Here is a 17,843-nt window from a genome sequence, read left to right as displayed (position 1 = left end):
TTTGAAGGAAAATTCTGGTATTTTAAGAGAGAGGAGTGGAACTAGAGAGAAAGGAGGAGCTCCAACATTTTTCACTTTATTTTCTTGCTTAAGCCTTGGAGAATTCATAAGGAAAGCTTGCAACATTGTTAACAAAAGAGGTGAGATTCTATCCCTAGCTCTCAATTTCAGATTTAGCTGATTAAAAGGAATGGGGGATATGGTTCTTGAGAATAAGAGTTGGTTAACTATGCATGTATGTGCCAATAAAGGTGGTAGGGAGGTTGTAGAACATATATGGGTGACCTATTGATGTGGGGATTGGTTGTGGAGTGAAGGATCATCACCATAGGACCCTATAGTCGAATTTGCACCCCCAGTGTTCGATGAAATGCCTAAGAGAGAAGCTCACATGAACCTCTTCCTAATTATGATTCAATTTTGTCATGCCTCTAAATAGATTGAAGTCGCTAGGAGTTCTGGAACGTTGTAGTAATCTAAGAAAAGCTCAAGCGAGGTATGTTGGCTACACTCTTTCCGTAGAATCAGATTCCTCCAGATTCTCGTAAACTTCGACTATGGTTGATCAAGTTCCTATTTTCGTCATTACTGTCTACTTCTATGGTTAGCTAGTCCAAATGCCTATAAGTTGATTCATATTCCGATTGTATAATGCTATGCTCCTCTTTTATGATTATTCCTCAACTTCTTTTGAATTCTTACATATCTATAAACTGAAGATAGAGTTTTTCTCAATATTTCAAACATCCTTAAATGATTTATGATGATCCTTGGAAGGAAATAAAAGAATGAAAATATGAGTTGTGAAAAGCGATCATCGCGCTAAGAATGAAAATTACATTTCTAACCAATAATACCAATGAAATTAAAGGAAGTGTGAAAGATTATGAAATGAGCTATAACTCCTTTATATGATAAATAATTTGGGAGTATCGTTTGGTCACCGAGGAAGGATAGGTTGAAATAACCTAATCCCGAAACTACATGTGTCGGTGTAGGAGTGATTGAGGGGTAAATCCCCATGCTGATGTGTTGAGACTATTCCCCTTAATTGGGACGAGATTGAAATGTTGAGATTATTTCCCTTAATTGGGATGAGATGATTACTAGCGAAAGATGATGTCGACCCACATGACATTGTGGTGAGACAGCTTAACCGATCAGGCAGAGATTGGAAGCCATGTCGCGCACATGATGGTATTGCATTTAGATGTCGAGCCTCATACTTTGGGTGAGATGGCTTAGCCGATCGGAAAGAGATCAGACTCCGTACTATAAGCACGATGGTGTATCGGTGCTAAAGATCTCCCAACCTAACACATTGATTATTACTTAAACAATTACCTAAATCTTGATATGGTATTTTAATATTATTCATGGGTATTTTAATATTATTCATGGGTTCATGTTTCTCTCCTATTGTGATGTTACTCGATTCATTGAGAGGGTGTTTAGCTTATATACTAGTACTATTTCATGTGTACTAATATCTCTTTTATTGGGGGCGCTTTATTTTTAATGGATGCAATTGGTTCCACAACATGCGATATCGATTAGTGATAGCGGTACACCCCTTCTCAGTTGATTTGGTGAGGCCCACTTCATATCGGGTTCTTGTGTCTTTTATTTTTTATGTATAGTGTTTTAAGGTATAGCCGGGGCCTTGTCGCCGGCACTATCATATTACTCTTTTGTATCAATTAGAGGCTCCGTAGACATAGTGTGGAGTGTATTTTTATTTGGGAAGGTCAAACTAGAAATGATGTACTTGTAACACATGTTTCCACTTTTAAACTACGAATGTGTAATTTATTTTTTGAATTCTAGATGGTGTTTCTAAAAGAAATGAAATCGGTGTTGTACGTGTTACTCTTTCGTTATCTAGTTCTTGATATTCGTCTTCGCATTATTCATGGGTAAGGTCGGGCAGAAAGCATCAAATAAGCTTGCTTAATTGGGATATCTTGGTTGAGAGGTCGGGGCGTGACATGAAACTACCTCTCTTGGGGATAACTTGAGCATCAAGCTTCACATCCATGTCTTCTTCATGAATTCCGCCATTGAATTTGCACTCTGGGTATTCTATTTTGGTCTTGCTCAACTTGAAACCTTTAGATTTCAAGGTTTGCCTCCGAACCTTTAACCGTGAGTTAACCCCACCTCGCATCTTGTCGATCAACAATGTATGTTAAATTCATGAATATTTTAAATTATTGTAACAGTATGAAGATCGAAATATAATGTAGATAAAAAATATCTTTCTAGTACTGCTATTGTGGGATTTCAAAAACAACGTATTATGGCACATGTATTTAAGATCGTTATGTTCTTTCATAAACAAGTTCTTGGATCACAGTCGTGTTTCATCTTCCATAGCTAATTTTCACAATTTTCATGAACTTGACTTTTTTAGTTTTTATGTGATATTTAGATGATTTTTGTGGATGCAACTTTGCCAATAAATACAATCTTTTGAAAACTGTTACGAAGATACTTATCGGTTGTGCCAGCCCGGTCATCTAATCCTCGTTAATTTATATGTCATTATGTATTTGTTGATGAAAAAAAAGTTGTAATGTATTGTGGCTAATTTCGATTTTCGCAAATTTCAAGTGGGAAAGGAGCATTAGGCAATTGTGGTTGTAATTTGTTGATGGGTAGAGTTGGACTAGTGGTCCTGTGCATTTGGACGCAAGTATGGAGAGATGCAAAGAGCAATATTGTCACATTATATTATGCGGTCCCTGTTTTCTTTGAATTTAGTTATAAATTGCACATTATTGATAGCTTCAAATGAGCAATAATATTTTTTTATGTAAAAAAAAAGGAAGAAACAACCTGGTGCACATGACATCTCGCATTCACACATGGTTCGAGGAAGAGTCACACTCATAAGAGTGTGATATAGACAATCTATCCTAATGTAAGGCATTAGTGACTGCTTCCACGCTCGAACCTGTGGCCTATAGATCACACGAAAATTACTTTACCATTGCTTCAATGCTCTCCTTTTTCTGTAAAATAAGCAAAATAAATAATTTTGGTTCGGAAAAAATATGACCACTTTCTCCAAAACCATTAACTTATTAGTTACCGTCTAAGATGTGAGAGTCTTGTAACATATTTAATAAGCTTGTTTTATTCTAGATAACTAGTGAATGTACTGTGCTTTGTGCGGACATAAAAGACCTAAATAGTGTTTTTCTAATATCCCATGTTAGATATACATTATTCATTATAAATATACTTGATTTCAAGTACTAATTAATTTAAACATAATTTTATATTTTTTATAATTTTTCATCATTCCGGTTTAATTATCTTCTTGAGATAGTCAATTCCTTTTCTAATGACCTATATAGATAAAAACTATATATTTTTTCGTCTTTTAAATATATCGAATGTCAAATACTTAAACTCAAACATAATTCTCAAAAAGCAGTCCATAAAATTAAGCTATTGATATTGATGGGTTTCAATACACTCAATCTTGCATGAGCACATGAAAAGTTCTTAAATTATGGCCTATGGGCTAGTTCATAGTATTTATACTTTACCTAAGTATTGTTCTCTTATACACGAAAATACATACGCTAAACGGTTAGAAAATACAAAAAGGAAGAATTTTAAGAATTATTCAATTTACATTGAGAAAGAGAAGGAAAGGTTCAAGTGAAGCAAGTAGAATTCCGGCTCATGAAAATAAAAGCCTCACCCATATTGGCTTTGACGAATTGCCTTATGACATTCCGTCTAGAAAGCATCGTTCATTTGTTTTGAAACGGGAAAAGATGACAAAATTAGAAATTAGAAAAGGAAAAACATTAGAAAAGGAGACTATGAGGTCGCAAAAAGAATAGCCAAAAAAACAAAAGAAAAAACATAAATGTGTTTACTAATTGCGAACATAAGAGAAATTGCAAAGTATCTTTCTTCCCATCACTACCATTTAATCAATCAGATAATAATTACCGATATTCTCTTCTTCCTACTTTTCTGCAAAATTCCAACATCATCTTTTTTCTCTGATTGTGTAAATCTTCTAATCATTTCAAAATGTCCACCACCCTTTTTCTATAAATTCAATGAACTGGTATTTTTTTTATTCTTCACAACACTAAGAACATGTATGTATAATAAAAAAGGATCAAGAATCTACTAATACTTCAATAAGAAAGGTTAAACAAAAAATAAGCACTCGTAGATGAATAAGGCTTCCTGTTGTGTTTGTTAGATATGCTTCTCAAGGAGTTGAATAGTTGTGTAAAATGAACAGTTTTCCTCGTAATTTTGAAAGTTGTGGTTTCTCCTCCTTCAAAACATCGATCATGGTCATTTTCTAGAATAGTGGCATACTGCTTTAATTAGCTAGACCTTGCCAACTAATCAAAATATACTTTAAAACACACACAATCATTTGCAATGTATCTGTGGTGTCCAGCAATCTAATTGAGAAACTTGAATATATTGATTAATAGTCATCAATTACCGATAGTGTTGTAACGTTCCAATACTAAGGCGTCTTTTCAAGTTGCCACGATCAGTTACCGATAGTGTTGTAACTTGAATATATTGCTTAATAGTCATCAGTTACACATAATCATTTTCAACATACACGAAAATAAATTGGCAAAAAAAAAAAAAAACAGGGAAAAAGATAAATAGCCATCCTCAACTATGGAGGATGCCACATCAGCTCTATTATTCCCAGAAATATATATATATATATCGAAAGTTTTTATATATTGGAAGACCAAATATAACCTCTCTAAATAACGTAAAAGTACAATTAGCTCAACAATAATACAAACTTAAATATTAAATACGCCAAATTTAACTTTCGAGTCCCACAAATCCAATTCTCATATTGTAAAACATACTATAAGGGTTCGTTTGGTATGAGGTATAAGAAGGTATAAGGGTGGTATAAAAATCTAATACCTCTTTAATACTCTATCTGGTTAGCAAACCAAGTATAAGTTATCCCGGTGTTAAAATTAACACCGGGATAACTTATACCATATAAAAGGTGGGGTAACTAGCACCGGTATAACTTATACCTTCTTCTTAGAAATTATGCAATTGTCACTCTTAATACAACATATCAAACAATGAATAAACAACAATCTCAGCATAACTAATCCTAGTATAACTTATCCCAATATAACTTATACCGGTATAAATCGTATTCCAACCAAACGACCCCTTGAGGTATAAGTAGATATAGTGTTGGTATAAAAATTTAATACCACCTTAATATATTGTTTGGTTAGCAAACTAGGATAATTTATACTTTGTAGGTGGTGGATTAATTAGTATTGGGATAACTTATACCTTCTTCTTAAAAATTATGCAATTGTTATTTTTAATACAACATATCAAATAGTTGATAAAAAATAATATCAGGATAATTAATCCCAGCATAACTTATCAGCATAAGTCGTGTTCAAATCAAACGACCGCCAAGTCTTCCCTAAGAAATGACCCAAAGCGACCTGGAGGGTCAAGCTCTGTGGGTTTGGACGTGCGTGCTGCGTGGGTTGCCTTAATGTCCGTACGATACGTGACATACGTCCATTTGGTCAGTTGTCATGTTTTAGGACCATGCATAATTTTATTTTCTCATATATTTATGACATCTTTATACGGATAGCAATTCAGTATTTATTTTTTCTAGTTAATATACCTAAATTATATACGATTAGATATATACCTATATATATATATATATATATATATATATATATATATATATATATATATATATATATATATATATTATATCTGTTGGCTATTTTAAGTTTAAGCAATTGGGTAGACAACGACTTAAGTTAATTCTTCTATATTTATTATGCAAAATATTAATATATCTGGGCCTAAAACTTAACTTTTATACTGGTTGTAAATGACCGACAAAATATCTTTGAAAATAATATTCGGGAAGAAAATATATTGAATTTCTTTATAGTCTTAAACTCATAGATTTTGTTTATTAGATTTTAATTAATCAGCATTTGAGATTAGATCATCTTCCCTCTTTGGTGTTCTTTAAGTAAAAGGTTATTGTTAGAAATAGAATTCTATTTAAGGTGAATATTTATATTTAGAGAGATTCTAGGATTTATTGTTTGGTGGCTAAGCCAATCTCTCCCTGTAAATAGAGGGTTCTATTCTATTGTAATTCATCCCATTATCAATAAGAATTCTCTCTCTGCTTTTCTCTGCAATACTATTCTTCTTCTTTTATTGTTTCATACACGTTATCAGCACGAGACTCTAACAAATTGAGTAGAAGCTTTGGGATTGAGCATAATGATTGTCAATTGTTCTTTGAACTTCCATCATGATTAAATTCTGGAATAAGGTAAGTATTTTACTTTTCTCTTTCAAATTCTTGACATTCTATACTCTGATTTTAAATACAAGCAAAGACGATAAATTTTGATTGCAACTCTAATGGAGTTTGAAAGAAATTATAACCACCCAAAGTGGTAAAATTTATGTGCCTTGCCATGATCAAATTCATGTATGATTGTGGGCAGAGAATTGAAAACCCGTCTCATTGAATTTGCTCCATTCTCATTCCCTTTAGAGAATGTGATAGCAGTATGTGATAAATCTGAAAGAAGACAAAATTACTACTATGAATGTATCAATGGATGTGGCGTGGCAATAGACGAATAAATTATAATCGTCATCATTGAGTAATGAGAATAATAAGGATTCTCAAAATAATCCTTCACTATGTGAAAGTAATGTTTGTCATCGATTTGACATGAAATTTTATAAAGCACATATAGATGATTATGGTCCATTCATGATGTGAATGTGACAACATCTTATTTATGAATACATATTCATTCTTGGAAGAAGATGAACATGCTAGTGGCAGTGAATATACCATACTCACCTGTAGAAGGAGGTTTAAGATGATATAAGAAAATAATGTTATTATTATGACATGAATGATCATTGGTCACGTACCTATTGTACGCCAAAACATTTTGGCAATGTGATTATTAAAGGACAACAATAATGCAAGAAACATATCTTGCATATAATTGTGACCATGACCATAATGGTATAACTTTCTCCTTGAAAGAGATATATGACCATATGAATGTTGATGAATATGTGGTAGTACAAAATTAATTAAGAGCTCTGGAAGATCCAATTATACTATTTTGGAGAAACATAATTGATTACCAATAAGGTATTGTGTTGTAATAAGTCTCAAAGAAACTTATTCAGTTTCTAAATTATTCGCGAAAGCGGTTGGTTATATTGAGACTACAAATAAAGGAAGATTTAATATCTTCTATTACTACAACTTATAGCGGAATAATATTTATGTGAAAAGTTACCCGTTTTATTCTCCAGTTTGTATTACACAAATATAAGAATACCACAATAAAGTAGAACTTTATTGATATAAAACTCATATCATAATAAATTTGGAGTTTATCGATATCCAGTTGGCATAGCTGGTTTAGCCATATAAATTTAAGTATGATGTGCAAAAATAATAGAGAATTCACATGAGTAAATATTAAAGAACTAGAAAGTTTTTTACGAATTCTATTATATTGCTTATTCTCATTAATTAATTGACCAACTAAAGTTGGGATTGAATCCCATGAATTCTGAAAATATCAAAGGTGAATATGGGCCCATTCACCTGCCATGTATACCACATAAGATGCATCTATGAGATGGTTACATGTGCGATTATTATTAACCCGCAACATAGTGTTTGCGAGGTAACTTGCTCAATAATTTGATCTAGAGCATAATTTCCAGATTTTTTATTCAAGAAGTTCATCTTGATAAGTTGGTTTACATCACAGCTGGTTTAGCAAAATAATTTATTGAGTGCCTCCACTTAATAGCTAAATTGTTGTTGATGAGAACAAAGTTATCTATATCAGTTTGATATAGGTCATATACGAAAATATATTATATTCTCCCCTCACAAGTGGTTCGGGGTCAGGAACCAAATAATTTCATCTTATTATTATTGATGTGCGGTGTATATTTTGATTAACATCATGACACACAAAGATGTGCTTTCAAAGCTGAGGAAGCAAGTTAGTTTTTCTAACATGAGGGGGAGACACGATAAACAATTGAGAAAAAGTTACTTGGAATTGATTATCATTTGTATATCTAGATCCTCAAATACGATAATATGAACTTGAAGTTCATAAAAGATAATTCATCTGCAATATATTGCAAAGTATGCTAGACGCATTTGCTGACCCAAAGAAAGTAACCATATTCTCATTGCAAATGCTCCTATTAAGTCCTAGAAGGACAAAGTCTATGGTACGCTTAAACCATATAGACAAATCGGTTTCATGTAAAACTTCTTGATAAAGAAGATGTGCAAATGATCAAAGTGATCATAATAAGGAGGCAATTGATCTAGAAGATCACATGACATAACACTTCATAAAATCTCATGAGAGATTCAGGTACCTGAAAATATGAATGAAGAGATCTCTATGTTATGTCTTTATGAAAAAATGTTGGAATCGATATAAAATGTTCGTCGATGACATCTATCATAGCGCTAAGTATAGATGAGGATCTTAAGTCTATCGAATATAGATGCAAAAATTTTGGCCAAATAGAAGAGACGCAATTCGAATAGAATTGGTTTCATATGAAAGATAAGTATTTGGACATGCAGTTCAAACACTTGAAAGTATAAAGTCAATGGTGTGTGCAATCACTTTTATTTATCTTATATGTCTAGCATGACATAAAAACTTGATATGCATCTAAAGTCTATTATATGGCTTATATGACTTAACTTATATGACAATCCATGAAGGATTTAAGTCGCTTAAAGCATATACAATTCTTGGTCTTGAAGTACCACGTCCTAAGTGCAATTTGTGCACATATGTATCTTGTTATAACTATAAGCATGATAATGTGATAGCGAGAATACCTCTATGGAGATATCGAAAAGGCCATTCTACGGTAGTTTATGAAGACATTACATCTCTATCAAGAATGATGATTTCAAGATACAATATATTCATTCAAGTTAATATGACTGATTTATTTATCAAATCTCTACCAACGATCTCTTGAAGATGGTGCACAAGATTGGAATGTGAAGACTCAAGGATATAAATTGATGCTCTCATCAGGGGAGTTAATGCGTGTTGCACTCTTTTTCCCTTACAAGGTTTTGTCCCACTAGGTCTTCCTTGCAAGGTTTTTAATGAGGCAACCAAAAGACGTATTGTTAGATATGTGTACTCTTTTTCCTTCTCTAGAATTTTTTTTCACTGGGTTTTATTTTAGTTAAGTTTTTAACGATGCACATTATCTGTTGAATAGACATTCAAGGGGGAGTGTTATAAATAGAATTCTATTTAAGGTGAATATCTATATTTAAAGACATTCTAGGGTTTATTGCTTGGTGGCTAAGCCAATCTCTCCCTATAAATAAAGAGTTCTATTCCATTGTAATTCATCCCAATATCAATAAGAATTTTGTCTCTGCTTTTCTCTGCAATACTAATCTTCTTCTTTTATTGTACAAATATTTTAGTAGGTGTTGAAGACAGGCGAGGAATCTTTTTTCTTAATTTTTTCCTCAATCCCCTACTTCGTTCAGCTTCATGTAATTAATAATAATTTTTCACGTACTTGCTCGTCTCAAAATTTTGAAAGCATAATGGCGGTGTCTTCTTTTGAAATACTTTTTTAAATATATTCCAAGATACCTTTAAATTGGTTTCGTCAATAAATCATTACCAAAGCTAACCTAAATCATACAGATTATTGTTTGAATGGAACATATTCTAAACATTTTCAAAATGATTTCTTTCCAAACAACTCAACGCCAAATCAAAACATCACTAAGCTAAAAAAAAAAAAAAAAATGTTACCCTTGTTGGATCAAGTTTTATAAAAATATTGATAACCAATAAAGTGACAATTTTCAAATAAAATAAAAGATTCTTTTTTTTTCCAACAATGAATAAAAAATTCATCTGACATTGAAGATAAGGTTTTCACAGGAACACGTGCTGGATCTTAATGTCCATCGATGGGCTAACTCCCAATTAGATATAATTTTCTAATAATTATTTTATTAAAAAAATACATATTTTATATGTGCAGGGAATCAAATCTTTTTCTATTGATCGTGCCCTCTACCTACTCCGTGAAATTTCGATTAAGACAAAAAATATTAAATAAGACGTTATACTAAAACATATCATATTCTAACAACTGCTTAATATGTGACTTATTCAATTTTTTTAGCGTAATGATGAGACTGATGAGACTACAACTCACTGTCACGAATAATTACGAACAATAATTAGAAATTAATTCATGATAAAAATGTAAACCCACATTCTTGGAAGAAAACATAATGGAGGAATCTATCAGAAGCATCCCTACCATTAAAAAAAAAAAGATTGCTTTCTAAACTACTTTTTGAAATCATCTGCCAAAACACGTGTATTTTGTGAAAAAGCTGAGGTCCATATTTTTAGTATTGATCTTATTGTACCGTTAAAATTATGAGCGCAAATCTATTTGTTGTTGAGATTTTACTATGTTTTTACGTATAAATATAATTCATACTACTTTGTAAATATCAATTGAACTCCTAGCCGAAAAACTATATCTGCCCTCCGCTTTGTAAAGTAAAAAATTATATTACTCTCAAATATGGAGTAATAATATAAGCTTAATTAACATAACAATTGAACTAAATGCTGTAACGTAGTTGGTAAATTTGTAAAAATATTCACCTGGGAATAGATTAACAGCACATATTTGAACTAAAATTCAAAATCAAATGTGCTTAATCAGATGTCATAAGAACCAAAATCAAACTTTATTTGAATGACTAAAATATGAATTTCCTAGTTAACATCGTAAAGAGAAGGTTCTCTATTCAACACGTTGTTTAGAAATTTAAGATACTGTGTATATAAAGAGCAGAACCTCTATAAAAACATAAAATGGATCATGTATCAACTTCTAAAAATGATTTTTTTGTCCTGAGGTGCTAATCTTATTTTAAGAAAAGATAGGAAAAAACATAAGACGCCCATGATTTATTTAGGTACAAAATGCAATTTAGTCAATTTGAAAAAAAATAGTCCTTTATGAGATTAATAAAGAATTCAATTAGGATGACTTGGTTGCTCGTTTTATTATTAAACCAAGAAACTTAAAGACCTCGTACTAAAAATACAATGTATTCACTAAGCAAAAGTGGAATAAAACCAACTTGCTTTATATTGGTATTGTACAATATAAAAAGTAATTTCCTTTACTTTATTGCTTTGATAATTCATTAATTTATTGCGTTGCTTATAAAGTTGTTTCGAACAGTCCAAAGAATCTTAGGATTATTGAACATGATTTTTATGTGTAATTACCATGTGGGGTACTCCCACTATGTGGGTATACACTCTTCCATTTTTAATAAATAATCTCTGGAACGAGCTTTATCCCAAAAGTGAAAATTTTCGGTGAGAATCTACATTAGTTGATCCTAAAGCAAATACTGATAGCTAAGTAAGAAACCAAAAAAATATAATGTGCGTAGGTCAGGGGCGGAGCTAGAGTCAGTCGAACCCAATAACTTTGACTCGAATACTGTATCTGTCTTAAAAAATTTATTAAATATATATAGATTTATAATTTAGAATTCAGTAACTTAAAACGATTAGAATTCTACCTATGACGTAGGCCATCGAGCTGACATGCTATATTATTTTTTTCGTTAAAATAGTACGGGCTAACCAGTTTTCGGATTGGTCATTCAAAAATAGCCAGTGTTTGTCAAGTCATTAAAAAATAATCACTTTTTTGTTGCAACAAAGACCGGTCCAGCATGATATACTGTAGTTCGGTGCACATGTGTATGAACTGCCGGCATATTATGCTGGACCGGTGTACTTTACTGGTTCAAGTATATTATGCTGGACCAGTATATTATGCTGGAACTCCAGTATATTAGATTGGAGTTTCAGTATAATATACTGGAACTCCAGTAAATTATGCTGGAGTTTTTTTCCGGATTTTGAACAGTGTTTTCGTTCAAATTTATCTTTACATGAAAAATAGCTAAATTTCGATTATTTTTAAAACTGTGGCTATTTTCGATTGACCACTTGTAAATCTAGTTATTTTTGAATTTCTTCCATTTTTTTTTCCTGCTGCAATCGTTCAAATTGCAAAGTAAAATAAACATGGGGCCCTAGAGTTTGTATTAAAAATCATAGGAAGTTGATATAAAATTAGGAAACTATTCTTGCGTATCTATGGTGAGGTCTTGCAATTAGTTGGATTTTGCTTTCACTACTCGAGATTAGTTAGTGTCACCATTTTGATCGATGGATCAGAAATTATAATTAAAAAATTTAAAAATCTGAAAGTATGTCAGGGGAAAAATTATGTATACTTATATCGTCTATTTTTTTTTTTTTTTTTTTTTTTTTTGTGAATGGCATGATCGACCACTTGCATTAGATTAAGTATATAACAGAAAAACTGTCTATATCATGAGGGAATCTCATTTATATCCTTTGGGATCTACTGAAGAAATTGGTAATAAAGTTGCACCACAATGTGAAATTTCTTGGATTTTGGCTGGATTACTAGTAAAAGAGAAATCCTATCCAATTCCTGGGAAATTTCTCAAACCAATAAACGACGGAAATATCTTAGGGGCTTAGGCTATGAAATCTTTCCTGTCCATAGGAAATTTCTCAACCAAAAAAGAATTAGAGGGTGTTTGGCTAAGTTTATAAGCTGGTTAAATAAACTTATAAGTATTTTTCAGCTTATTTATGCGTTTGGTAAAGTTAAAAGTGAGTGCTTATAAGAAAAAAATAAGTCAAAAGTCATAAGTTGGTCACCTCCAACTTATCAATTTTTTGCTTATAAGCACTTTAAGTTTGACCAAGATTTTTACTATTTTATCCTTAAAATATTTCTTTTTAGAACAAAACTCCTATATTGATACTCAATGCCTCAAGTATTCAACCTAAACCCCCTCCCCTCCCCCCACTTCCTGCCTCTTCAAGTCTGCAATTCTCATTGACTATTTAACATAAGCAAATTCTCTATTCCTTTGCATACTTATATCTATGTGATTGTGTATTAATCTTTGAACTGTATGCAGTAAATGAGGACATATCAAATTTTTAGTGTATTGTTTTCTAAGTGTTGTGGTAATGAAGACAATGTTTGTTTCTCTTTAAATAATTTGTCCTATTTAAGTTTATTTTTTACTAAGAACTTTTGTAAATTTATTAATTATTATAATTTATAATTATATGCTTATCATAAAATAAATTATATTTATCATAAAAATTATCTTATCTAAGCACAGTTGTATTTAAAATAAAATGACAAATAAAATATTTTGTATTTGAATCGATCCGGAATCTAAAATTTTAAAGAAATTACGCCCTTTTAATTATAAACAGTTCTAAGGTTATTTAAGTCATTTTAACAGAAAAAGGAGCTTATCAGCACTTTTTTATCAAATACTGCAGCAACTTATTATAAATTTCAGCACTTGTACCCAAACACGTAACTGCTTATTTATTAAATCAATTACAACACTTACAAGTATTTTTCAACACCTAATGCTTATCAGCTACTTCAGATCACCTCATCCAAACGGGCTCTTATTTGTTAAACAAATCTATCCAATAAAGGGTCCACTTCCATGTGAACATATAAACCTCATGAAATTGACTTAACTCAAAAGCTACATGTGAACTTGCTATATTGTTTTTGTCCTTGATCCATACGTATCATTCAATTTGATCTTCAACATTCAAATCATTTTTTACCCAGACAATTCATGTGCTCTTCGGTTGATATATTCATTGAATACCGACTACCTTCCATAAGTTAGTGATAACAGAAAAGAACAGAAATGTGGCTATGAGGTCTTTAAAATTTGAAGGCATATCCCAAAAGGAGATGCAGCTATGCCGAAAAGACAATTATCTTGCTTGCAAATATATTTGGGCGGGATTAAATATATGATAGAGGTATCCGATATTGTTATAATTGTTGATCAGCACGAAGAATATACAGTCCTGCTGTATTGGGAAAAAAACTGAATCTAAATATTGAAGATGACGTGTCATGACACATGGACTGGTCAAAAGGTCAAAACGCAATAAAAAGCCAAGAGGCACGGGAGACAACAGATATGAGGAGAAGAAAACAACATAGGTGTGGACCGTTACTCAAATAGGTACGAGTCTCGTACCTATTCGAGTCATTTAAAGACCGAAGATCGAAGAAGTTGAAGATACGAATCTGATAACGTAAAAGAGTCTAAATACAACATTAAATATCAAATACGTTAGAGAATTTGAATTAAATAAAAATGATTGTGTAACGTTTCTTTTAATGTCATTTATTGCTCATAATTGCCTCATTAAGACAAAGACATTATATCTTCTCCTAGAATCAACTATAAAAGGAGAAAGACTCAACATCTATAAGGACAAGAAATATTATTGTGATTACACCGAAATACAAAATTACTTATTACTTTATTATTCTCAAAAGTCTTTTATTATTTTTGTCTCCAGATTATCAGTAACCCGAATTTCTCTATATTTCTAAGCTTTGACCAAAGACTCAGATTTTTGGTTAAACAAATTGGTTCCGTTACCGGGAATCTGATAATCTTCTCTTTTAAGCTACATTCCAGTCGTTGTTATCATCATGTCAAACAACAATAACAGTGAAAACACCTTGAGAAACCATGAAAATCAAATCCATCAAAATCAAGGAGATTTACAGAACATTGACATGGTTCCTTCCCCTCAAAATTCACCACGTCAATCTCGTGAAGGCACTCCTGCTCCTGAATCTCGTGCTGATCAACAAGAGCAATTTGAACATTTTGAAGGGGTAGATGAAGCTTTACAAAAAGTAATTGATGCACGGGTTAACAAAGCTCTTCACGCTCTAGTTAGTCGATTACCTGTTGCACCACCCACACCTACACCTAATAATAATACATTGGAGAATCCTCGTTCTGGCCTTGTTAATTCTTGAAATGGAGGAACCCCCAGTGAAGCACAGGAAGGAGAACCAGGTAATTCAAATAATTCTCATTTGCAAAATTTAGTATTAACTTTGCAGAAACAGCTTAAGGAACAAAATGAGCGCATCGAACAAATCCCTGGAGTTCCCCCTGTAATTAAAGGAGTGGATGTGGATAAATACTCACAACAACCTTGGAAACCAAGTGCTGCTCCCCTTCCAATCCCTAAAAATTTCAAAATGCTTGACATCTCGAAATATGATGGCACAACAGACCCACGTGATCACGTAACTGCATTTACAACAGGCGTGAAAGGCAACGACTTGACCAAACAAGAAATTGAATCATTACTGGTCAAGAAATTTGGAGAAACACTCACCAAGGGCGCATTAACCTGGTATTCTCTTTTACCCAAAAATTCTATTAATTCTTTTGCTGAGCTTGCAGATTCTTTTATTAAAGCACACTCGGGAGTTCAAAAGGTTGAGAAAAGAATGGAGGATATTTTCAAAATCAAGCAAGGGGACTCCGAGTTGCTCAGGGATTTTGTTGATAGATTCCAACGTGAAAGAATGACTTTACCTCGTGTACCTGATAACTGGGCTGCAATAGCTTTTGCAAGCAACTTAAATGACAAAAGCTTAGAAGCCACGAGAAGACTTAAAGAAAGCCTTCGAGAGTTTCGTGCAACCACGTGGAATGACGTTTATAACAGGTATAGTACGAAGTTGCGAATTGAGGAAGATACCGTACCTCAGTTTCGTCATGAAGAAAGGAGCAATTCCAGGAGATCAAAAACCGAAAAAAGATCAGGTAAAACAGGTACGATCCATATATGGGACCTGCAGGGAAAGACTCACGGTCAAAGCAGGATAGTCAACGATATGATCAAAAATCGAGGAACAGGGAATCTGGTTCTTCATCAAGGTTCAGAAATGACCGAAACAGACAAGAGTCACGAGATAATGACAGAAGTTTAAAAGCAAGGTTCGACGGATATAACTTTAATGTCACTACCTCCGAGCTCGTAGCTGTTTTGAGGAGCATGGGAGATAAGGTACGATGGTCAAAAGAGATGCGGTCAAATCCAAATAAACGCAATCCAGACCATTGGTGCGAATTCCACAATGATCACGGGCACAAAACTTCAGAAAGTAGATTCTTACAAAGTAAAGTGGATCATCTATTGAAACAAGGGTATCTCATTGAGTTATTTAGTGAGAAAGGTAAGCAAGCTTATATGAAAAATAGGCAGGAGCTACCAAAGCCCCCTTCACCCAAGAGAACCATGAATGTTATAAGTGGGGGAGAAGATATCCACGGTGTAACATATACGGCTTCCAACATGGTTTCTAAAGTAACGATAACGCACGGGAAACGGGTACGACAGGTTTTAGAAAATGAAAGTATTTCTTTCGATGATGCAGATACCGAAGGAGTAATGACCCCACATAACGACGCACTGGTAATATCTTTACTTGTATATGATACTAATGTAAAATGAGTTTTGATTGATCCAGGAAGTTCCGTGAATATTATACTATTAAGGGTATTACGTGAAATGCAAGCTGAAGACAAAATGATACCTAAGGCACATACCCTATCCGGGTTCGACAATTCAAGTGTGGTAACAAAAGGAGAGGTAATTCTAACAACTTTTGTTGCAGGTGTTGTTAAAGAAACTAAATTTCAGGTAGTAGATATGGAAATGGCTTACAATATGATCATGGGGAGACCTTGGATCCATGACATGGATGTTGTCCCATCAACTCTACATCAAGTTATTAAATTCCCATCACCGTGGGGAATTTGCCAAATTCGTGGGGATCAGCAGACAGCCAGGAGTATCAACGCTACCGTAAATAAAGAAAAATAGCAATTATAGGAAACAGTTGAAGGTATCAAGGATCAAACCTCAACCACACAAGAAAAGACAGATTTAGACTCGAGACCTGATACAATTCAGGAACCTGAAGAGAATGAAAATATTAAAACAACAATTGAAGAGCTCGAGGCTGTGATATTATTTGAGCAATGGCCTAAACGGAAGGTTTATGTTGGAGCCAATTTAAGCTCACACATGCGAGGTATGTTGATTGAATTTTTAAAAGCTAACGTGGACTATTTTGCTTGGTCCCATGCTGATATGACAAGGATACCACCGGATGTGATGACTCACAAACTAAATGAAGACCCATCCTTCACACCAGTAAAGCAAAAGAAAAGAAAGCAAGGAGCTTTCAAAAATCAGGTGATTCAAGATGAGGTCCAAAAGCTATTAAAAATTGGGTCAATACGCGAGGTAAAGTATCCTAATTGGTTAGCAAACACAGTTGTTGTACCTAAGAAAAACGGTAAGTGGCGGGTTTGTGTGGATTATACAGATCTTAACATAGCCTGCCCAAAAGATTCTTTCCCTTTACCGCATATAGATCAGTTAATTGATGCAACTGCAGGACATGAACTTTTGAGTTTTTTAGATGCATATTCGGGGTACAACCAAATTAAAATGGACCCCAGTGACGAAGAAAAAACTTCTTTCATCACAGAGAGGGGGACTTACTATTATAAAATAATGCCCTTTGGTCTCAAAAATGCTGGAGCAACCTATCAAATGTTGGTCACCAAAATGTTCCAAGAACATTTAGGAAAAACCATGGAGGTATATATAGAAGATATTCTCATCAAAAACCAGCATTCTCATGATCATATTTCTCATTTATCTGTTACATTTGAAATTTTACGAAAATTTAATATGAAACTCAATCCAGAAAAA

The sequence above is a fragment of the Nicotiana sylvestris genome, chromosome 6, assembly GCF_000393655.2.
Source record: "Nicotiana sylvestris chromosome 6, ASM39365v2, whole genome shotgun sequence".
Classification (NCBI taxonomy): Eukaryota; Viridiplantae; Streptophyta; class Magnoliopsida; order Solanales; family Solanaceae; genus Nicotiana; species Nicotiana sylvestris.
The sequence above is the reverse complement of the archived record's forward strand: the minus strand, read 5'-3'. Positions refer to the sequence as shown.